The sequence below is a fragment of the Odontesthes bonariensis genome, chromosome 9, assembly GCF_027942865.1.
Source record: "Odontesthes bonariensis isolate fOdoBon6 chromosome 9, fOdoBon6.hap1, whole genome shotgun sequence".
Taxonomy (NCBI): domain Eukaryota; kingdom Metazoa; phylum Chordata; class Actinopteri; order Atheriniformes; family Atherinopsidae; genus Odontesthes; species Odontesthes bonariensis.
The window spans coordinates 27,081,663-27,106,429 of NC_134514.1; the positions used below are offsets into that span (position 1 = coordinate 27,081,663).

General features: G+C 39.6%; 1 pseudogene; it reads right to left on the reverse strand.

Moving 5' to 3' along the window:
* Positions 1-1,181: 1,181 nt before the first annotated feature.
* On the reverse strand, positions 1,182-9,634 carry LOC142388527 (von Willebrand factor A domain-containing protein 5A-like; annotated as a pseudogene).
* Between the last annotated feature and the right edge of the window lie 15,133 nt (positions 9,635-24,767).

A 24,767-nucleotide genomic window follows, 5' to 3' on the forward strand; every position in this document is an offset into this window, starting at 1 on the left:
TGGCAATAAAAGCGCTTTAAAAAAAAAAAGTTTCCTGTTTCATTTCCTCAATAGATTCACGTCATTCATGCCTGCATTAGCCCAGTCATAGTGCAGCTTATAAGAATGACGTGAATATATGAAGTACACAAACATCCCAGGAATATTAGTAATAATCACAATTATTAATCATAATTGCTGAATGATATGCCCATATAAAGTATGTATATATTAACCTAATTGGCCAATGGGCGGTCAGCTTTACAGGAGCTTTTTTATGTAATCACGTGCCCTTTTCGTCCAATACCAGCGAGGCCAGTGAGAGGTCCAGGCACTCTCACAGCGGGGTGCTAATTAGCACCCCGCTGTGAGAAAATTAGGCAAATTCGCGGATGTTCACTGCCGTCCACAGTGACACAAATCCCTCTTTTCGTGCAGTGATGGTAGCTGTGTCTTTCTCAATTTCCTTCATCATGAGCTCCTCTGCTGGACCATTGTGGCACAATAAACCCACACTGTAGTAAGAAAAAGATTGTATTGGAAATACAAGCCTAAAGTGGGCCTAAAGGGCTTTCTGATATTTAAACTGATGACACACAAGTTAAACCAGGAAGTTTTAAGAATCATGACTGGAATTCATCTTGTACAGAGTATCAGATGTACACAAGAGAGAAATGCGCTGCAAACTCAAAAACACATTCAAGGGAAAAACGTTTTTTCTCTTGCATGTGACTTGGAGTTTGCAGCGTGTTTTTCTCTTGCAGGTTTTTTTTTAAGTGTGCAGCACTTTTTTTCTCTTGCATGTATTTTGAAGTTTGCAGTGCGTTTTTTTCTCTTTTATGTGTTTTGAAGTTTGCAGCGCGTTTTTTCTCTTGCATGTGTTTTGAAGTTTGCAGCGCGTGTGCTCTGGTCGTTTTTGTGATTGCTACATTTTTCTCTTGTTGGCCACCGTACAAGCTGCAAACGCGGGTGACGCCTTTTTCACATTTCCACAAAAAGTAGATCTACAACTGGCCTGTTAGGTCAAAGTTTTACAGACGAACCAGAGCTAACCAAATCAAACTTCAGCAGCACAAGTACATCCACGTCAACAGTGTCAAACATTTGGTTTCCCTTCTTCAACAATAAACCATTTTATGCAAATGATGTAGCCCATTAAAGTTGATTAATAAAAGAAAAACAATTATCAACATTTTACTCTCTTATTTCTTTATATGCATGAAAATTAAGTTTATTTTTCACTTGAAGTGTTGCATATACAAAGAAATAATAAAAGTGCAAAGCAAAATATTACTTTGAGTGGTTACATGGCTGATTCTGGATAATTCCATACAGTGCAAATGCAGCAAGGCACATAGTAAAGGCAAATGTTGCAGACTAATATCATGGTAAAACTTTCATGGTGGATTGTTTTTATTTGTGAAAACAATCCTGACGGTGAGGCCACTTCGATGAAGAGCTCAGAGCCCCAGAGCATCTTTCTGCACGCTGCAGCCCAGCAGAGCGTTTCCAGCATCCACACAGTCTGTCCCACATGTTGCTGAGAATTTAAAAACGTAAAAGCATAAAAAACATAGTTATTAATATGGGGTAACACCTGATATTGACCAGCATGCATTTAAAAAAAACAGCAGTTCTATACTTATGGAAGGTCTTACTAGCCTGGAAAACCAGCGCCAACTGCTGGACGGCAAAATGTTTTGCCTGCGGTTGGGTCTGGCCTCGATCCACTTGTCATTTTGAAAATACTGCCCTGAATCTGGCAGATGGCAACTAAACCAATCACAACGCAGAGATGTGTTTTGAATCAACGCGGGCGGGCCAGAGGGTTCTGGTGCGGGGTTTTGAGGGAGTGACGACAGAGCAGTGCGACGTTGGGCAGTGGAAGCGAACATAGACAAGCGAAAGCACAACAAGAAAGATGGCGGCGGCAATGGAACAGTGCTCGTTTGATTCAGCCTTGGCACACAGCCATTATAACGAACAGCCTTGCCACTGTATTAAGCCCCATTGTACCGGCTTTTTGGCTGCAGTTCCACCAGAATTCCACTGGGAGCGTCGGTGGAGACCAGAATGAATGGGGACCTATGGAGCTAGATGCTACAAATGGTCAGTTTCACCTAAGTCTCCTCAAGAGCGCTCAGATTTGAATGTAGTTTCTGAGAGCTCAACATGGGTTTCAAGTAAAAAATCTACTGAACGAGTACATATATCGCTTTGATTTCTTACTGGTTGGCTTCTTGTTGTCCACAACGCGCTAGCATTGTGCTAATGACAGCTGGTCGACCCGCTATGTATGACGTCATATACACTTCAAATCCTTTTTTTAAGCAAGTGGCTCTAAAAATCTAAAACTCAGCCATGGGTATTTTCTAAACACCCTTTTTCGAAAACAACATTCGAATTACTAGAGAAAAAATTAAGGAAATGCAAGAGTTAGTTTAAACATTTCAACTAAACTGCTGGTTTCTGAAGCTATTACAGTCAGTTGGGCCAGATGTGGCCTCCAGGCGACAGATGAGGCTTCCAGGCAACAGATGAGGCTTGAGACTGAAAGGTCACATTAGCAAATAAACGATAAATCATAAGCTGTTCAAAAAGAAAGAAATTAATTTTCTTCTGACTTGAGCTTTGATTGGATGCGCTGCAGCTTTTGCTATGTTGGAATGTGGAGGGAATCAGAAATTGTGGAAACTCTGAAACCAAAAGACCAGGGGCCTCATGTACAAAGACTTGCGTGGATTTCCTACTGAAACATGGCGTACGCTCAAACCCAAATGCCCTCCAACGTACAAAAATATCCGGATGGATGGATGGAAGTCTTTAAATCATTACTTACCTAGAAATTCATAATAATCTTCAAGACTGCCAAGGTGTAAAAAAAAAAGAAAATAAAAGTTAAAATGTTTAAGCACTTGGCAGACGCTTTGATCCAAAGCGACTTACATATGTCTGACAAATGTCTCAATGTTCAAGAGATAAAGAGAAGAAAAGCATTACGAGCTGCACATAAGAGAGACTTTAGTACAAGAAGATTCTAAAGTTCAAATATCTCCGCCCAGCTACAGTGATGTTAAAGATAAGTAGTAAAGCTAAATAAAAAGTAAAACTTCTTTCAATTGTAAAGTTTTAACTGGCAGGATATCACAAAAAAAATAAAAACTGGTCATTACCACATCTGTTCATGACCCAATTTCATCCAAGGTTTAGCTGTCAGACCGATGGCCTCACATTTTACTGTAGAATACTTTGGTATACAGAGGAAGTCGTGGTCGACTAAGTGAATACAAGGCGTTCAGGTGCTGTGGCTGCAGGACGAGCCCAAATCATCAGCCCTCCTCCACCATGTTTGACAGTAAGTATGAAGTGATTGTGCTGATATGCTGTGAGTAACATGATCAACTGTCTTAACTTTGGTCTGGTCTGTTCAAAGAACATTGTTCCAGGAGTTTTGTGATTTGTTCAGATGCAACTTTACAAACCTAAGCTGTGCTGCCATGTTCTTTTTAAAGAGAAGAAGCTTTCTCCTTTCCTAACAAACCATACTTGTTCAGTTTTTGAACAGGTGCTGCTATTGACCGTCTTAATTCAAATGAAAGCAGTGAGGGTGGAAACACACTGCTTCTGCATGTTGTCTTTTTGTTCAGTAAATAATGACACCATGTGTCATTGTTGTTGTTCGTCAGAGGTTGGATTTATCTCGCTTTAAAACCTGGTAAGGCCTACGTGATTTTTGTGATGTTCTGATACATAAAACCTTGAAATTGTGAAAGGGTGTACTTTCTTTCACTTTAAAATCTCATAAAAGGAAATGCAAGAAAAAAAAGCAAACACAAGAGTTAGTTTAAACATTTCAACTAAACTGCTGGTTTCTGAACTTATTACAGTCAGTTGGGCCAGATGTGGCTCAAGGCGACAGATGAGGCTTGAGACTGAAAGGTCACATTAGCAAATAAACGATAAATCATAAGCTGTTCAAAAACAAAGAAATTAATTTTCTTCTGACTTGAGCTTTGATTGGATGCTCTGCAGCTTTTGCTTTGTTGGAATGTGGAGGGAATCAGAAATTGTGGAACCTCTGAAACCAAAAGACCAGGACTGAGCGTGGATTTCTATTTTCATACTCAAAGTGAAAAATGTATCATCAGGCTCATCTGGCAGTGAAAACTAAACTGATAAAATTTTTACCAAATAACATATTTAAATAACAAATAACATATTTTTGCCCTTTGAGCACTGCTCTTCATTCCACACTTAAACACTGAACCTAAAAAGAGCAACAAATAAATATAAAAAAGGGAAGACATGAAAATTAGTTAATAGACAGTAAGTGATGGAAACCACAGATGTGTGCTCACATCTCATTTAGTGTTTCACTTACCTTTCTTCATTGGTCCAGAGAAAAAACAGCCCGGTGGAACTGGTAACAGTGGAACTAAGGAACAAGCCACTTTCAAAATACAAACAGAGAAGAATCAAGGTCAAGACATTAAACTGCAGCTAATGCACAATGTTTGTTTAACAGCTGGTTTCAGAACTTGTCACAATAAGCTGTTAAAATGTGCATTTCTGTTGTTAAAAGTTTCCAAACATCGCAAATGCAGCTTTGAACTAGCAAACACAATTTGTGTTTTGTGAAAACATGTATAACATGCATATAAGGTATTAATGACTTTTGTTATGTTAACAACAGATGATGCAGTGATACTGAAACATTTTTAGAAGCTTGACAATTATTCATTCAAAAAAGTGTTTTCTTCACACTGCCACACACACAGAGCAGTTTAAGAACAACCAAATGAATGAAGATGAAGGGAAAATTGCCCCTGAGTATTTCTACACTTTACATAAAGACTGAACTTTTTACTCACTTGGATGCATCCCAGGAGAACTCTGTGGGAATGCTCTACAAAACACTGAGAACACATAGTGAGACATTGTATGAAGATCATCATTTTGATAAAGACATTAAACTCATAATTCATACTAAAACAGTCAGCAGGGTAATATTTGACCACTGACACATCTTTGGTTATTTTTGCTATTTACCAATTTATACTGAAGTAACAGCTCTGCAGAGACTGTAAATGTGCAGACTCAGTTCTAATTTCAAGGTATTCGCATCCTAACTGCAGGAAGGGTTTAGGAATTATAGTTCTGTAATATCTAGAAGAGTCTTTTTCATTTGGATAATTGAATCAGGAGTTGTTTAAAGGACAGGTGTGGGCCTACTTCTGTACTTATAACATGCAGTCAGATGAGCTCTCAGTGCAAATGAAACTGTAAAAGCAAACCAAATCCTTCAGAGACATTAAGAGTGGCCAAATTAAGAGTTTTACACATTCTTGGAAATAAAGAATACACTGGAGAACTGGGCAACATAAAACATGAGAGATGAGTAACCTCAGGCTCTTTTTCAGGGATCATAAAAGCATAATATACTTAAAAATATCAAGGTGTTCCTTTCTTATGCTATGCTAACTGAATCATTTTTACAGAAAAAAGCTGGGAACATGCTGTGGTCAAAATCCAACCAGCACAACTTTCTTCCTTTGTCCTTTACCCCCAAAAATATCTGAATAAATAACTACATAAAACACTCACTGGCTGTTGGAACATTTCGGCGCAGCAGAGGTCCTTGAATTGACTCTCCGCTGTCTTTATTGACCGCAATGAAGGCGGTGAAAGAACTGCTCACTCCTGATTGGACGCTCAGCTCAACCACCTCCTTTACTTCTTTGTTTTGCTGCTGTCTGTGCATTCCCTCCTCTGATTCCAGGGACCGTATCAGAGTGCGAGCAGCCAGCCTGTGGACCGTTAATCTGCAGACAGGAGGGAGAGATGCAGAGAGGTACAGGTTGTGTTGAAATATTTCGTTGAACGCATTACTGTACACTCATTATGCCCTAAAAGAAGAAACTAGTTCTTGCTCATGTTTCAATAGGACAAAAAGAACATCAGTGAGTGGTGCTTTGAGCTAAATGCAAATACCAGTACATTATATGCTCAGAATAATGCTTTTAATGCTCAACATTAAACTAAAATCTGTCAGAATCTAATTCTGCTGTGAGACTAGAAGCTGTTTTTACCCAGTGTCCTCTGCAGGTGTGAGACTGAAGTGCAGCTGGTTGTGAGAGGGTTGACCTGCCAGGCTGTACTTCACTGTCACACAGCCCTCTGCTGCTTCTGAACTCTGAGAAAGCTTCAACAGATTTAAAAAAAAAATAAAATTGCATCTCTGAATAAAGATCAAAGTCCAAAACGTAACCAGTAAAAGCTGCTTCAACATGAGGTGGTGGTGTTCCCACCTTGCCAGAGAGCTGGGCATAAATCAGTGACCTCTGACCCTGGAAAAGTGCAGTGATTGGTGGAGACAGGACAGTGGCAGACACTTTCTTTGGTAAGTTCCATGTCACTGAGATGTCTTCCACTGCTGGCTGCAGAGCAAATCTCAGCGACTGCATCACCTGGTGGTCAAAAAAGAAATTGGAAAAATGTCTTTACTGATTTGTAATCATCACTTCTTTCCTAAAAAAAACATGTTTTCAATGTTTGCTTACTTTTGACTGCATCCTGTCAGCTCCTGTGATGAACTGAGCGTGACCTCCTCCCTCCTTGGCCATCCCATTGATGAGAGCAGAGCTCGCCCCTTCCCCAATCCCAAAAGAGAAACACCTGCAACACAGCAGTTTGTTTTCAACTCACACAACATCGCAACATGACACTTATTGTAAATCTATGTTGTGGTTTTTCACCTGTGGGAACCTGAATTCTTCCTAACAAGATCTATAACTTCTTTGGTGTTCCCCACCTCTCCGTCAGTGAAGACAAACAGCTGTGGGAGGAGAAAACATGTCACACCTGTACATACCATGAATAAGAGGTGTGTAACTCTGCTGTTTCAGTAACACGGGGTGTTCACCTCTTAAACACATGAAGAACAAGCAGAGTTATGGCAAATAGGAGCGTCTAATAAAAAGGTTTGTCCAGGCTTTTACTTGGAAGGGTGTGAGCACAACAAGCAACAGAGCTCATAAACCCACAAATGTTTAAGTTATTGGATATGTTGATACACATTTAAGGCTTGTGCTATACATAGAAATGGATCTCAATGAAAACCATGTGTCTGAGAAGAAAAATAACTGTTTCAGAACTCTTGGTTCTGCCTTCATCTGAACAACTTGAGGTTAAGCGAGACACAGCAGGCCTGAGTCAGCAGCTCTATGTATGAAGCTGTGTTTCACAAGTGGAAATAACTTATGCATCAGTCAGAGCCACAGATGAATGACTTTGAATATCTTGCTCTCCTTTTCCTGAAAATTACAGGCAAGTGAAGGGAGGAGCATTAATATGCGTGCGTTATTACTTGTCTGGGCTGCTTGGGAATGCAGGGCTGGCTGTAAATGTGTTTGAGGGGCTGAAGAATCTCTGTTCCTCCCAGATCGTCCTGCATCTGCTCAACTTTCTTCAGAGCATCCTCCATGGTCTTCTCACTGTACTCCACACTTGTACTGCCGTCAGAAACACAAAGGGAGGAGGTCAAGTGGCATTTCATTCACTCTTAAGACCCACTTCTTAAAACATTAAATGAGAACATATTCATATTCATAGGCCTAAAATACAGAAAGGATTATTCATGCTAATTTTGTGGACTGAGTCACGTACGGGAAGATGTGTTCAAAGCGGGACCCAAAACTATAGACATTGAAGTAGCAGCCCATTGGTAAGCTCTTCAGCAGAAGCAGCAGAGTATCCTTAAAAAAGACACAAGATAGTAAAGACAGCTGTCTAAGACACATAGAATCTATTCATTATCCAGTTAATAATCCTTATATACCTGAACTAATAAGATGATAAAGATTCACTCACCAGGCTTGGCAGAGGCCTGTCCTGCCTCCACCACAGCAGTGGGCTGGTGGGCGTCTTTGTAATAAATCAGCAGTTCGACATCTCTGTCAAACTTGTGTCCTGCAGCCAACTTAACCTGCAGTTAAATACACCAATGCGTGGTCAATTAAATCATTTATTTGTAACAACCACTCAGAGCAGAAGCTTACACCTCTACCTACAGTGGCCTGTGTTTGATCAGTGTTGAGGTACTGAAGAGGCTCCAGGGGACTGCTGGACTCTACTTTAGAGACTGGACGAGGAGCAGAAACTCGGGCAGAAAAGGACAGGCTGTAGGGCACCAGAGAGGCTGGAACCGAAGTCACCTGGACACTGACACCTTCACTACCTGCACACGACATGTCAGACAATTGTAACTGGTGGCTACAAACATAGCTGTCTAGATTTCTGACTTCCATCAACACATCAAGTTAGGATGCTGCACATTGCAACGCTTAGTATGAGCATGTTTGGTGAACAGTGAGTTCAGCTTGGTGGTTTTCCTACCCTGAGGTTGGTAGCGAGGGTTGAGCACAGCAGGCAGACAGAACCTCAGCCCGTCATCAGCCTGCACAGCCAGCTCAGTGACATACTCCAGCCTGATGGAGGCGCTCTCTCCTGGAGGCAGACTGCCCACACTCATAGAGAATATATCTGGGCTCTGCTCGCTCTCCTCCAATAGGAAGGCCTGCTGACCGGAGCTCAATGCATCATCGTACTCCTCACGAGCCTGCAGTGCACATGAAACACATCAGTCAGTAACGTTCACTTCACTGTGTTTCAGCTTCATCATAGTGAGTCAATCTTTGTGTCCAGCTCACCTTCTGCTTCTCCTTCACCTCAGCTACAATGTGTGTCTGTCCAACCTGAGCACTGAAATGACACACAGCAGCATCTCCAGGAAGAGGGAAGACGAAAACAGCCTCCAGAGGTTTGTCCTCCTTGTTCTCGTACTTCAGAGTGGAGATCACTGTAGCGACATGGTCCTTCACCTGCAGCTCCACCTCAATGCTCGTCAGAGGAACTAAAAGATACAAAACAATGAACAGAAATATACAGATCATACACATTGTATAGTTCCTTAAAACAGACTGAATAAAGTTTAACAACGAGAAGCAGAAAATCATCTCGTCATTACAACCAACAGTAGGTTTAATATTTGAAGAGGACATGACTAAACAGAAAGATGTTAGTTTTATTTCCAATTCCGTGCCTGGTTCCTTTTTGGCAGTTAGCAGACCACAGCAGTTCACCATTGTATCTGTGCAACAAGGAAATGTGAGGATTCACTGTAGTGGGAATAACCAGTAAACAGTACTATACAGTTTGGGGATTGTTTCACGATGAAAATGATTGGACAAAATAGGGGGGGAAACCTCAGAATAATAAAAATAAATAATTATCTGATCCACTTACACCGCTAAAGAAATGCGACACAGTGTTTATGTTAGACTATGATTATTAAAACAGTGCATGTGTTATAACAACAGTCTGCAGCTGTTTGTCATCAGGATCTATAATAGGTGCGTTAGAACAGCTTAACTCAATGGAAGAAAACTCACCTGTTCAGACAAATCTTCGCTGTGATTAAGTTTTCCTACGGCTCTTTCCCTTGTCAGTGTTGCTTCCAATGCAGCGAAGACTTAACGGATACGCTCGGTTTCCACATAGAATTCCGGGTGGGTGGAGCTTCGAGATGAAGTTTGCGGAAGTAAACAGACGCACCTTCTTTATTTATTTTCTTTTAGTTTGAAATAAAGCTTTATATCGCTGGGACAATCATTTCAGTCCTCCATAAGGACACGATGATGAGGCTAGAAATATTGTTCAGTGTGTAGCTCCCATAGATTTTTTTTTTTGTTATTTTAATTTTTTTCAATTGTAACAACACATCAAAGACAAACATTGAAAAGGCGGGGTACAGTGCAACAACTAACCAAAAGAGGAACAAATATATATAAGTTGCCATTAAATCAATAGTCCTTTCGGCATTTCGGCTGTTCAGTCCTTCTAAAGAGTTCAAATAAATCTGAGTTCGTTTTTGAAAGCAACAAAAGATGGTTTACTCCCTCCCCATTTACATTTATGAATATGGTATTTTCCCAAGATTATAAAAAGATTTAAAATAAAGACATACAGTACACAAAAATCATCTCTTTCAAAGAAAAGTAAAATATCTTTCATACTTAAAGAAGCATGACAAGACCATACCTCACAACACAGACGCTCAACCTCAATCCAAAAAAATAAAACATTAAAGTAAAAACATTCGTAAAATAAATGACAAATAGACTCAGACGTAATACCACAGAAAACACATAAATCTGGCAGATCAATTTTGAATCTTTGTAAAAGTGTGTTTGTGGGGTAAATTAAATGTAATATTTTAAATGAAACTTCCTTGACTTTCCTAATCCAATTTTCAAAAAATATAGATTTCTTTTTAAAAGTAATGAGATGATTGTTCCAAATAATCTGTTTGTGAGGTGAGAAGTTGTGTGTGTAGGTCAAAAGCCAACAGAGGAGGACTTGTTTATGAAAATTAGACAACTTTATTGGGAGCTTATTGACCTGGAAATTACAGTGAAGAAGGAATTCTAAACCACCAACTTTTTGGAAGATCAGGTTTGGAATAGGGTACCATATCTTGTTCTTGTTTTTGATATAGTCTTTGATCCAATTTACTTTGAACATTATATTAGAGGAGTGAAAATCTAGTGCATTTAGTCCACCACGATCATAAGGGTTACTTAGTATTTGTCTGTTTAGATAATGTGGTTTATTTTTCCAGATAAAGTTAAATAAGGATGAGTCTACTTCTTTGACAAAAGATTTTGGGGTATCGAGAACCCTAGCAGGATAAACTAATCGAGACATACCTTCCGTTTTAGAAAGTAATATGCGTCCTTTAATAGAAAGGTCTCTCATTAACCATAAATTAAACCGGTTTTTAATTTTAGGTATGAGAGGATGAAAATTGCAGTTAACTCTTTCTGTCTGATCTTTACAGATGTCAATACCCAGATAGGTGACCTTAGCTGATACGGGAATGCCTTCAAGTTCAGTAACAGAATAATTGTCTTTTAGTGGGAAGAGAGCACATTTTTTAATATTTAGGTGCAGTCCAGATATATTTGAAAATTCCTTGATACAATTAATGACCTTTTTTATCTGCATTTCATCCTTGAGGAAAATAGCTGTGTCATCAGCTAATTGGCAACATTTTATTTCTTTACCAGAGATATTAATGCCCTGAAAAGGGTTGTTAACTAAATGCATGGTCAACATTTCCATTACTAAAATAAATAAAAATGGTGCAGCAGGGTCACCTTGCTTTATACCTCTAGATATGCTGAATCTGTGAGTGGTACCACCTGGGAGTTTCACCGAGCTATTACAATTACTATCTAAAGTTTTGATAGCCTTCTTAAAGAAATGACCAAACCCCAACAAATGTAAAACATCAAATAACGTGTTGTGTCTTACTGTATCAAAAGCTTTATATATATCAATAAATAAAATAAAACTGTTGTCAGTCAAAAGTTCTCGATAATCAATTAAATCCAAAATGAATCTAATATTATTACTAATATGTTTACCTTTCATAAACCCAGATTGGCATTCATCTATAATTGAAGGAAGACAAAGTTTAAGACGTGCAAAAATATATGCAAATATTTTTGCATCATTGTTAATTAAAGTGATTGGCCTCCAGTTTTCAATCAATAAGCAATCTTTATTAGGCTTAGGTATCAGAGTAATTAGACCTTGGCATATAGATGTAGGGAGTTTTCCTATCTCCATAGCTTCTTTAAATACTTGCAACAGAAATTCAACAATGTTATCTTGTAATGCTCTGTAAAATTCACCTGTAATACCATCATTACCAGGGGATTTATTGTTTTTAAGTTGACTAATACTTTTCTTAATTTCATTCAAAGATATATTCTGGTCACATGGATTTTTTTGTATCTGGTTTATTTGCCTAACATTCCTCAAGGACGACAAGAAGGGGAGTGCATTACAAGTTGGGTCTGGCTCTGTGTATAATTTACTGAAAAATTCTTCAACAAAGACAGATATTTCCTGGGAATTTTCAGATATAGAATCATTCATTTTTAATTGGTGTATGTTGTTAATGCTGGCATTTCTTTTTTCTAAATTATGAAAGTATTTAGTGTTCTTTTCACCTTGTTCTAGCCATTTACGCCTGGAGCGAACAAAGGTACCTTGCGCCAAGTTCTCATATATATTGTCTAATTGCAGCTGCAGATCTGATAGCTTCTCAACATCCATTTGACACATAGAGTCTTCTTCATAAATGGCCATTATCTCCTTAAGAATGTTTTCCTGTTGACTTCTTTTTATTCTGGCCATTTCCTTTCCTCTCATAATTGCAATGTTTCGAATCTGGAATTGAGTATATTCCCAGTGTTTTCCAAAAACTTGCTCTTCTTGAGCCTTGTTCCAGTTATCAGTGACAATATCTTTTACTGTTTCCATAAACACAGGATCTTTCAAAAGGGTATTATTAAATTTCTACATGTTGAACTTTTGTGCAGTTGTAGAATCATCCATTTGTAAAGAAAGAGAGATAACCTTGTGGTCCGACAAAATTGATGGATTCATTTCTGTTTCGGTCACCTTGTCAATTAGTTCATTTGACACAAGCCAAAAATCAATCCTCGATTTTCTAGACATATCTTTGTTATTCCATGTGAACTTTGTTTGCCCTGGGTTTTTTGTTCTCCATATATCACAGCAGTTCAAGTGCAAACATATGTTTCTAAATTCACAGTAAGAACCTCCTATCGGTCTTGGTGGGAAACAGTCTTTAAGGGGGTCACTAATAGAATTCCAATCTCCTCCAAATATAAGTTTAGCAATAAGAAAGGTATTAGTCAGAGCCAGAATCTACTCCTCAAATCCTTCAAACAAATTCCTGTTTCTCACAGTACCATTGTAACCATAAATGTTACCCAAAAAGCGATGCTCTGTTCAACGAGCGTTCAAGGCGACTGCTTGTCAGAGGGCGCGCTGATTGGTTCGGTGTGGCAGGGCTTCGATTTACTCTCTGACAGTCACCTAAGTTACCACTCAAAACTGTGCATCCTGCGAAATGGCATTCAAGGTAAACAAGAAACTTGTGCTAAAGAAAAAAACAAAAAAAAATTAGATTTAAAGATTTTAGTTTAATGTTGGGCATTAAAAGCATTATTCTGAGCATATATAAATGGACTGATATTTGCATTTAGCTCAAAGCACCACTCACTGAAGTTCTTTTTGTCCTATTGAAACATGAGCAAGAACTAGTTTCTTCTTTTAGGGCATAATGAGTGTACAGTAATGCGTTCAACGAAATATTTCAACACAACCTGTACCTCTCTGCATCTCTCCCTCCTGTCTGCAGATTAACGGTCCACAGGCTGGCTGCTCGCACTCTGATACGGTCCCTGGAATCTGAGGAGGGAACGCACAGACAGCAGAAAAATAAAGAAGTAAAGGAGAAGGTGGTTGAGCTGAGTGTTCAATCAGGAGTGAGCAGTTCTTTCACCGCCTTCATTGCGGTCAACAAAGACAGCAGAGAGTCAATTCAAGGACCTCTGCTGCGCCGAAATGTTCCAACAGCCAGTGAGTGTTTTATGTACTTATTTATTCAGTTATTTTTGGGGGTAAAGGACAAAGGAAGAAAGTTGTGCTGGTTGGATGTTGACCACAGCATGTTCCCAGCTTTTTTCTGTAAAAATGATTCAGTTAGCATAGCATAAGAAAGGAACACCTTGATATTTTTAAGTATATTATGCTTTTATGATCCCTGAAAAAGAGCCTGAGGTTACTCATCTCTCATGTTTTTATGTTGCCCAGTTCTCCAGTGTATTCTTTATTTCCAAGAATGTGTAAAACTCTTAATTTGGCCACTCTTAATGTCTCTGAAGGATTTGGTTTGCTTTTACAGTTTCATTTGCACTGAGAGCTCATCTGACTGCATGTTATAAGTACAGAAGTAGGCCCACACCTGTCCTTTAAACAACTCCTGATTAAATTATCCAAATGAAAAAGACTGTTCTAGATATTACAGAACTATAATTCCTAAACCCTTCCTGCAGTTAGGATGTGAATACCTTGAAATTAGAACTGAGTCTGCACATTTACAGTCTCTGCAGAGCTGTAACTTCAGTATACAGTGGTGGCCAAAAGTATTGGCACCCCAGAAATTCTGTCAGATAATACTCCATTTCTTCCAGAAAATGATTGCAATTACAAATGCTTTGATATTGACATGTTCATTTAATTTGTCTTCAATGGAAAACCACAAAAAAATTGTCAAAAAGCCAAATTGGATATAATTCCACACAAAACATAAAAAAGGGGGTGGACAAAAGTATTGGCACCCTTTGAAAAATCATGTGATGCTTCTCTAATTTGTGTAATTAACAGTACCTGTTACTTACCTGTGGCACATAACAAGTGGTGGCAACAACTAAATCACACTTGCAGCCAGTTAAAATGGATTAAAGTTGACCCAACCTCTGTCCTGTGTCTTTGTGTTTATCACATTGAGCATGGAGAAAAGAAAGAAGACCAAAGAACTGTCTCAGGACTTGAGAAGCAAAATTGTGAGGAAGCATGGGCAATCTCAAGGCTACAAGTCCATCTCCAAAGACCTGAATGTTCCTGTGTCTACCGTGCGCAGTGTCATCAAGAAGTTTAAAGCTCATGGCACTGTGGCTAACCTCCCTAGATGTGGACGGAAAAGAAAAATTGACGAGAGATTTCAACGAAAGATTGTGCGGATGGTGGATAAAGAACCTCAACTAACATCCAAACAAGTTCAAGCTGCCCTGCACTCCGAGGGTACAACAGTGTCAACCTGTACTATCCGCCGCCGTCTGAATGAAAAGGGACTCTATGGTAGGATACCCAGGAAGACCCCACTTCTGACCCAGGGACATAAAAAAAAAAACAGGCTGGAGTTTGCCAAAACATGGAAGAATGTTCTCTGGTCAGATGAGACAGAAGTAGAGCTTTTTGGGAAAAGGCATCAACATAGAGTTTACAGAAAAAAAAACGAGGCCTTCAAAGAAAAGAACACAGTCCCTACAGTCAAACATGGCGGAGGTTCCCTGATGTTTTGGGGTTGCTTTGCTGCCTCTGGCACTGGACTGCTTAACCGTGTGCATGGCATTTTGAAGTCTGAAGACTGCCAACAAATTTTGCAGCATAATGTAGGGCCCAGTGTGAGAAAGCTGGGTCTCCCTCAGAGGTCATGGGTCTTCCAGCAGGACAATGACCCAAAACACACTTCAAAAAGCACTAGAAAATGGTTTGAGAGAAAGCACTGGAGACTTCTAAAGTGGCCAGCAATGAGTCCAGGCCTGAATCCCATTGAACACCTGTGGAGAGATCTCAAAATGGCAGTTTGGAGAAGGCAGCCTTCAAATCTCAGGGACCTGGAGCAGTTTGCCAAAGAAGAATGGTCAAAAATTCCAGCAGAGCATTGTAAAAAACTCATTGATGGTTACCGGAAGCGGTTGTTCGCAGTTATTTTCTCTAAAGGTTGTGCTACCAAGTATTAGGCTGAGGGTGCCAATACTTTTGTCTAGCCCATTTTTAGAGTTTTGTGTAAAATGGTAATTGATTTGACTTTTTTTTCATTCTCTTTTGTGTTTTTTCATTGCAAGCAAAATAAATGAAGATATTAATACCAAAGCATTTGTGATTGCAATCATTTTCTGGAAGAAATTGCGTATTATCTGACAGAATTGCAGGGGTGCCAATACTTTTGGCCAGCACTGTAAATTGGTAAATAGCAAAAATAACCAAAGATGTGTCAGTGGTCAAATATTACCCTGCTGACTGTTTTAGTATGAATTATGAGTTTAATGTCTTTATCAAAATGATGATATTCATATAATGTCTCACTATGTGTTCTCAGTGTTTTGTAACGCAAAAGGTTCTCCTGGGATGCGTCCAAGTGAGTAAAAAGTTCAGTCTTTATGTAAAGTGTAGAAATACTCAGGGGCACTTTTCCCTTCATCTTCATTCATTTGGTTGTTCTTAAACTGCTCTGTGTGTGTGGCAGTGTGAAGAAAACACTTTTTTGAATGAATAATTGTCAAGCTTCTAAAAATGTTTCAGTATCACTGCATCATCTGTTGTTAACATAACAAAAGTCATTCATAACTTATTTGCATTTTATATATGTTTGGAAACTTCTAACAACAGAAATGCACATTTTAACAGATTATTGTGACAAGTTCTGAAACCAGCTGTTAAACAAACATTGTGCATTAGCTGCAGTTTAATGTCTTGACCTTGATTCTACTCTGTTTGTATTTTGAAAGTGGCTTTGCGCTCAATTCCACAGGTGTAGCGTTACCGGGTATTTATATACCTATTAAATATAAGGATTTATGAGATGTTCTTACAGTCTCAAATAAACCTTACCTCGAATTCAGGGCACCACCCACCTAGGTTTTAACTTAATTTAAGTCACAGTCAGGTAGGAAAACTGTTTGAAATCTTACGATCCTGGTGTTAAATTAATTAATAATTAATATTCAATTAATATTCAGTCTCATATCTCGCTACTTTCGTGAAGTTCTCGTTTGGTTGGACAGACATTACGTAAAGAAAGCATACGACACAATCTGTGATTATAACATATATATAGATATATGAGCTGTTTATTACAATGATATGATCTTAGACATGAACCTTTAAACAAACAGGAGATGCATTGAATATGGGTGATTATATAAAACACTTAGTGAATATAAAATAAAATATGGGGAATGGGGAGATACTGGATGTATTCAAATAGTTTGGGTTGGCTGACTATTTGAAGCTAAATACTGACATTTCGGATTAATTTATCATTCTGTGAAAGCCTCGAGACATCCATCAAACCCACTTTAAGGTGAAAACGGGTCGGTCTTACTGTGTTGAAGTTCTGTTTAGTCGGAACACGACAGCGGCCACGCGGGGTCCGAGGGGATTTCTCTTCCGTTCTCTGGGCCTTCCTGGCTGTGGTGGCTGACTTTTTAGCTTCTCCGTTGCTTCTTTCCACCGGGAAACAGGGACGATGGTGTTGAGGGCTTTGCTGCTAGATGATCGAATCTTCTGATGTCAGTGGGTCCGTTGCTTCTCTGATGAAGTGAACTTAAGTTCACAGAAGATTAATAAAAGGTTGCTTGGAGTTGGCTTTCTTGGTAGGAAAAGGTGATGATGGCGTGAAACAGCGGAGGTTAGGACGTGCGACGTTTAAGGACGTGGATGGCGAGGGACGAACAAAAACAAGTAAAACGTGCATCTTCAGAGTATTTCAATCTGTTTCTTTGTTCGGGTCTTCCTCGTCTTTCTTTGGGTCCTGCTCCGTCCTTCTCCTTCCTCCCCTCCGTCGTCTTCTCCACGGCTCATACTCTCATCTTTCCGTGCTCTTCAAATCTCTCTGAGCAACTCATCTGATCAATTCTCCATTGTTCTCCCTCTGAAAACAAGAGCGTGCTTCTGGAAAACAACGAAGAAGAGACAAGACGCCTGAAGCGAGCCAGCAACGAGAGAACTAGAGAGCCAGAGAGCACAAGAGAGCCTGTGTTTTCCGCGGTTCCGGGTTTTGACTCTCGGAGGCGGGGCTTACACTACTTTTTCAGCCAATGACATGCTTGAACTGTCTGCATGTTTAACTGGGTGTCTGTGTAAGGTGATCTGTGCTAAAGGGGATTTCTGGATTTAGACAAAGAAAACTCTTATTTCTCCATTACTCCCATCTCATAGAACATTTGTCTCAGTGATTCTGAAAACACCACATCTTGTTAAGATATGCAGATTAAAGATATAACATAGACTTGTAATATAAAGACATCAAAATAACACACATGATAAAGACAATTATGACTTTCAAAATTCAGATGAATATCTATGAAATCGTGACATATGAATAGTGAATCACACAATGCTAATTTTCTGTGTTAACAATGGGGACACTAAACAAATACCAAATAGATACCGAAGGGACATCGTTAGAAGTTAATAGTTGCATATATTGTCCATTTTACTGAGTCCTCTGGGATTTAAATGTTCAACTAATCAACACTGCAGACCACTAGGGGGCAATGTGGTTCCATCAGGCAGGTTGGGCGTTTTCCACCAAAATCAGTTCTTTGTCAATATTTAAGCCAGAATCGTACAAATTGTCTCTATATGCGTCTTGTGATCAAGCTGGAAACCTGAAAGAAATTGTACACGGTTATCAAACACATTTAATATAGTTTTAAGATTCGACTAAAGGTGAGCCTTAGTGAAGTCTTCTCAGTTCATATGTAGCCATCTGGTCGGTTTGCTGGTGAAAAGGGGTGTTAAAGTGTCAACTTTCGAGTTATGGTCTAGATAAGATAGTAAGTGTCCCACTTTTCCAAGAGTGAGTTCTTTGTTCATTCGAGTTTTCCAATTTTTATGGCAAGATTAGTGTCTGTTGCTTAATTTTCACTCCCAAAAGCTCTTAAGAGGGTAGAAGGTTAACGTAAATTAGGCAGTTTCTGTCTCTTTTTCCTTTGTGGAAAGAAAATGAAGATCTGGTTTATATCCACATACGTAAACATCCCCCACAGGAATGTTGGTTTTGTCAAAGTTTGAAAAACTCTTAATCCACACGGCACTGTGACTGCTAAATTCCCCCATTCGAATCGGATCTGAACTCGTGGCTGATCCGAATCGCAGGTGAAGAAGTCCAGTGTGTCCGAGTCTGGTGGTTGCTAGGACTCTCAAGAGGGTTATGGTGGGTGTCTCGAGACAGCCTAATACAATTCTGACACAACAATGGCTATAAACGTACAATGGTTATAAACGTAATTTTGTTAAGCTTACTTAACCTACGTAGTAAATGTCTAATAGCTAAAGATAATGTTCATAAGTAAAGGTTTCTAAGCCTATATAATTTCAAATGGAAAATCCTAGTAAAAGCATGCAGATTTCTTTTGGAAAAAGATCAATGTTAGGGGAGAATTTTGCTCATGTTAGAGTCATGATCTAGGATGTGGTGTTTCTTAATAGTTAGGAAATGAGCACGTTTACTACCTGAGTGTGAGCATATTCGCAGGACTTATACGAACAGTAATGTGTAACATATTTGTCGCGGCGGCGGTCCTGGACAGGGCTTCACTGTACAGTAGCAACGAGTGATATTCTAACTAAAAGGATCCATGGTGAAAGCTGTTGTAAGTGTTTCACTGCTAATTTGGGTTTTAATTCAGTTATAGACCAGTTTCCCCCATTTGTAGATGTCACATGGGTGAAATAAGGTAAGTTGAGTGTGTCACCAGATGATGATAGACTTGAAAATTGAAGTTTTGAACACTGAGGTGTCCTGGATTCAATCTTGAGGCATCATGATACTACGGAGTAGTTTTATCGTGATTGGGTAAGTGATATTTTGAGGGTAAGCTTCTTTGCTTCCTTTAAGAGTTAGCTATGGTTATAGGTTTGGTATTCGGGGTTACTAGAATGTTTGTTGGAGTGTATGGTCCTACCTCCAGGAACAGGCTAGCATTTCTAAGTCTCTGTTAGCACGGTTGGGTTCTGAACTTTTTCTTTTCTTTTAGTAGCAGACTTTTCAGGCTATCAATATCATCTTGACTGATGGCACTTATTTCACTAGACCATTGCTGAGATTTGATGTGGTCCTTGTCGATGACTCTGCTCATCTCAGTTGTTTTCTGATCTGGTGATGGTTGTGACCATGCAGTGTGTGATGGTTTATAGCGAGACCGAAGTCTATAATTGCAGTTGCGGTTTTGAGCAGACTGCTGGTCATGTCGATTTTGAAAAGACATGTCTTTTTGCGGGTTTGAATGAACACTGTGGTTTTCACTGTGGCAGTGAGTTGGTTCATGGCTGGGCCATGAGGATTTGGAATAGTGGTGTTTGGAGCCTTTCTTAGGCCGTTGAGAATGTGGCCAGTGGGGGACCTCTGCTGGAGGTCTGCCACTTTGTCCCACTTCTAACTCTGGGGACCAAGAACGAGGGTTCTGGGTCTGTGTGGTGATGGGTCCTGGCTGTTTAGCTTGTCTATGTTTTTGGAAACCTAGACTGGCCCATTCACGTAGCTGCTGAATGGTAGCAGTGTGAGGGTTAGCTATAACTCCTAAGTGATAGCTGGTAGTTGGATGGAGGTTTTGAAGGAAAAGAGTTTTGAAACTCATGTCTTCCTCCATTCCTACCTTGTTGCTGAAACCAAAATAAGCTTTGAGGAGGCGGTAATAATACTGCTGAGGCAGCTCATTCCGTCGTTGTTTAACCATCATGGCAGCGGTTAAGCCAGATGGGGTCAGCTCGTCTGAAAACTCGCGTTCGAGTGTTTGGCAGAGGAGTGTATAGTCGTTCCGGATGTAATCGGGTTGACGTTCAATGAATCTACTGACTTCGCGGCTAGATGTAACCTTAATCAAGTAGAATTTGTTGTTAACTGATGCGTTTGGAAACCTTCGCAGGAAGAAATCAATGTCGTCCAAATATGCTCGGGTGTCATGTGGCGTCCCAAGAGTTGGTTCGAATCTGGGCACATGGCGAGCAATTTTGTCAAGCTCTTCGTCAGAAGGAGCTTGTGGAACTTGGGGTTTTAGAGTGGGAAATGATTGATCCGGTTTACCTGGATCATAAACGATCTTTTCAGATCTGAAAGAATTTGTTGACGTTGAAGACGGGGGTGAAATAATTGAGCTCTTGTAGGCTGTTTTCACTTCAGGAAAAGGGTTCCCTGTGTCTTCCTGGGGGAAACCATGTGTTTCCTGTTCATGTCCAGTCTCCAAAGACTGACGTAGGTCTATCTTAACACCTTCTGGTTTATCTGATAGGTGTTCCTGCTGTGGATGAGCGGCGTTTTGCTCATCCTTAGCTTTGCTTAGCTGTTCTGTTAACAGCTGCATTTGTTCCTTTTGTTCAACATTAAGATGCTTGTCATCAGTTGGCACTTTGACTGTTAAATCCTGCATTTTCTGCAGAACCACGTGTAGAGATTGCTGGGACTGTTTTTGTGCTTGGTCCACCTTCTTCAGTTGGACTTGGGTTGAAATCAACTCTTGTTGGCAGTTTTGAAGTAGCTGTTCAAGCTTTTTGTTGTTTTCATTGAGTTGAATAATTTGTTGGTTTGAGTTCTCAACCTGTGTTGTTAACTCTGTTACTTGGGCATTAGCTTGGCAGGATGCCCTCTCAGTGGCTTCAAGTTGGTGTTGGAGGAATTTGGTTTCCTCCTGAAACTGTGGCTTTTTCTGTGACCGAGTTTTAAGTTTGTCAGCGGCTTGTTCCATCACTTGGTGTGCATGTTTAACGAACACCACAGCTAGACTACTTAACATTTTGGTCAGAGATTCTTCTTTGGGCCTTTTAGCTTTTGTCTCAGCCGATGGCTTTAAACTGATTTGCTCTGTTTCAGGTGTTTTAATGCATCTTTTCTTTAAGGCATAACCCAGTATCAACTGTTTTGTTAAGTCCATCATCTTGGTTTTTCACTTGACTCAGAAAGGGTTCTTTCTGAAAATAAGTTTGAGTTTGGAACAAGGGAAAATAGTTGGGTTAATGTGAAGGTAGTTGGGGATAAGGATTGTTCTCCTGAAATTAATTTCTTCCTTTTGAATTTGTTTACTTGAGAAACAAATAAGGAAGGATGTTAAAATAAACACGACTGTGTTATTTTACTCAAAACTGGAAGAAATGCATTTAATTTAGAAGCTTATCATTAACCGTTATGGTAAAAAAGATGGAAAACATTAATGCTAACACAAAAGGGAACATACAAGCTCTTGGCTGTTTTTTTCTTTAAGCCTTAGTGTCTTATAATCAGTTCCTGTTAAGGTAATCTGATTTGGTGAAAGACACATATTTGAGATAAATTAGCTTCAATTAATGTTTCCAAATAACAAAGTTGGTATTGTTTATGTCAAACAATTAATTCAAATGCATTAAAGAATATTCAAATAAAGCTGGTATTCGTTAGTACCAAGCAAAATGATCAGCTTTCTTTGTGATCCTATTTACTGCTGTGATCCGAAGCGGCTCACGTCACAAGCTTCAAGTGGGCGGGTTTGAGAGAAGGGAGGAAGGAGTGACGTCACTGGTGACGATTTCTAGCACCGCCCACCAATAGTCCTTCAAGGATTCAGTGAATTCGCCTCATTTCCCCTGGGGAATGAGAGGGTTAACTTCTCTCACAGACAGTGCACAAGCGATGTTGTAGTTTGCTCACAAACTTTTAAACACAGATTTGCAACATTCACAATGCTTGAGACACGGCGTTCTCAGTTCAGAATGCTTCTAAAAGTCACCAACTTTGATAATAACAACGAATAGAGTCACCAACTCAATTTTTCTGCAGCAAAATTGGTCTGTCCACTACTGCCGTATATTATTTTAGTTAGGGCTTGTAAGCATTTTAAAAATAAACACACCCTCAGTTTTTTCTTTCAACTGGGTTCAACAGACACGGCGTTCCGGTCGTTTATTTAATAATACAAAAGCAATTGACTGTTTAAGTCATTCATGCGATCACGTTTTGTGACCGTGTGTATTTTATTTATTTATTTTATTCATTTATTTTATCAGGAGCGACGGCTCTGACTCATTCAGTTAAGCTCAGCAGCTTTAACTTTCAATAAGTAATCTGTATTACTTTATTTTAGGCGTCACAACGCTCCGTTAAACAACGTTTAAACTCGCTCCCCCACTTCATGGGGTTTCAATATAGCACCTTGATGCTTTTTTTTTTTTTTTTTTTTATGTCCGGCTGCAAGATTACAGCGGATCAAAACTCCTGTGTTTGAGGAGGCTCTGAGTTGACTAAATTCACCGGGACTCGCGGCTGAATTTGTGATACTCATAAAAATCAAAACAACCGTGTTGGAAACTCGCAACTACGGCCAGGCCTTTAAATTCAGCGTTCTTGCGCTGTGCATGCAATCTTTATTCTGGGATGAGACAGCGACAACACCTTCTGCGGTGTGCAATTAATATTGCGCACCCACGGATTTGGAGAGTTATCATGCGTCCACGATTACTCTGATAAAGTGCTTTTAGTCATTCTAAGTTTATAAAGACAGACACAGCCACTGCTTGCATTGCTCACACACAGATAATGAACCAGCCAATATCATGTTTATGCTTTCCTTCACGTAAGTCAGTCTACCGTAAAACGCCTCGCACGGCGCACCAAAAATATGTAGCGTTACCGGGTATTTATATACGTATTAAATATAAGGATTTATGAGATGTTCTTACAGTCTCAAATAAACCTTACCTCGAATTCAGGGCACCACCCACCTAGGTTTTAACTTAATTTAAGTCACAGTCAGGTAGGAAAACTGTTTGAAATCTTACGATCCTGGTGTTAAATTAATTAATAATTAATATTCAATTAATATTCAGTCTCATATCTCGCTACTTTCGTGAAGTTCTCGTTTGGTTGGACAGACATTACGTAAAGAAAGCATACGACACAATCTGTGATTATAACATATATATAGATATATGAGCTGTTTATTACAATGATATGATCTTAGACATGAACCTTTAAACAAACAGGAGATGCATTGAATATGGGTGATTATATAAAACACTTAGTGAATATAAAATAAAATATGGGGAATGGGGAGATACTGGATGTATTCAAATAGTTTGGGTTGGCTGACTATTTGAAGCTAAATACTGACATTTCGGATTAATTTATCATTCTGTGAAAGCCTCGAGACATCCATCAAACCCACTTTAAGGTGAAAACGGGTCGGTCTTACTGTGTTGAAGTTCTGTTTAGTCGGAACACGACAGCGGCCACGCGGGGTCCGAGGGGATTTCTCTTCCGTTCTCTGGGCCTTCCTGGCTGTGGTGGCTGACTTTTTAGCTTCTCCGTTGCTTCTTTCCACCGGGAAACAGGGACGATGGTGTTGAGGGCTTTGCTGCTAGATGATCGAATCTTCTGATGTCAGTGGGTCCGTTGCTTCTCTGATGAAGTGAACTTAAGTTCACAGAAGATTAATAAAAGGTTGCTTGGAGTTGGCTTTCTTGGTAGGAAAAGGTGATGATGGCGTGAAACAGCGGAGGTTAGGACGTGCGACGTTTAAGGACGTGGATGGCGAGGGACGAACAAAAACAAGTAAAACGTGCATCTTCAGAGTATTTCAATCTGTTTCTTTGTTCGGGTCTTCCTCGTCTTTCTTTGGGTCCTGCTCCGTCCTTCTCCTTCCTCCCCTCCGTCGTCTTCTCCACGGCTCATACTCTCATCTTTCCGTGCTCTTCAAATCTCTCTGAGCAACTCATCTGATCAATTCTCCATTGTTCTCCCTCTGAAAACAAGAGCGTGCTTCTGGAAAACAACGAAGAAGAGACAAGACGCCTGAAGCGAGCCAGCAACGAGAGAACTAGAGAGCCAGAGAGCACAAGAGAGCCTGTGTTTTCCGCGGTTCCGGGTTTTGACTCTCGGAGGCGGGGCTTACACTACTTTTTCAGCCAATGACATGCTTGAACTGTCTGCATGTTTAACTGGGTGTCTGTGTAAGGTGATCTGTGCTAAAGGGGATTTCTGGATTTAGACAAAGAAAACTCTTATTTCTCCATTACTCCCATCTCATAGAACATTTGTCTCAGTGATTCTGAAAACACCACATCTTGTTAAGATATGCAGATTAAAGATATAACATAGACTTGTAATATAAAGACATCAAAATAACACACATGATAAAGACAATTATGACTTTCAAAATTCAGATGAATATCTATGAAATCGTGACATATGAATAGTGAATCACACAATGCTAATTTTCTGTGTTAACAATGGGGACACTAAACAAATACCAAATAGATACCGAAGGGACATCGTTAGAAGTTAATAGTTGCATATATTGTCCATTTTACTGAGT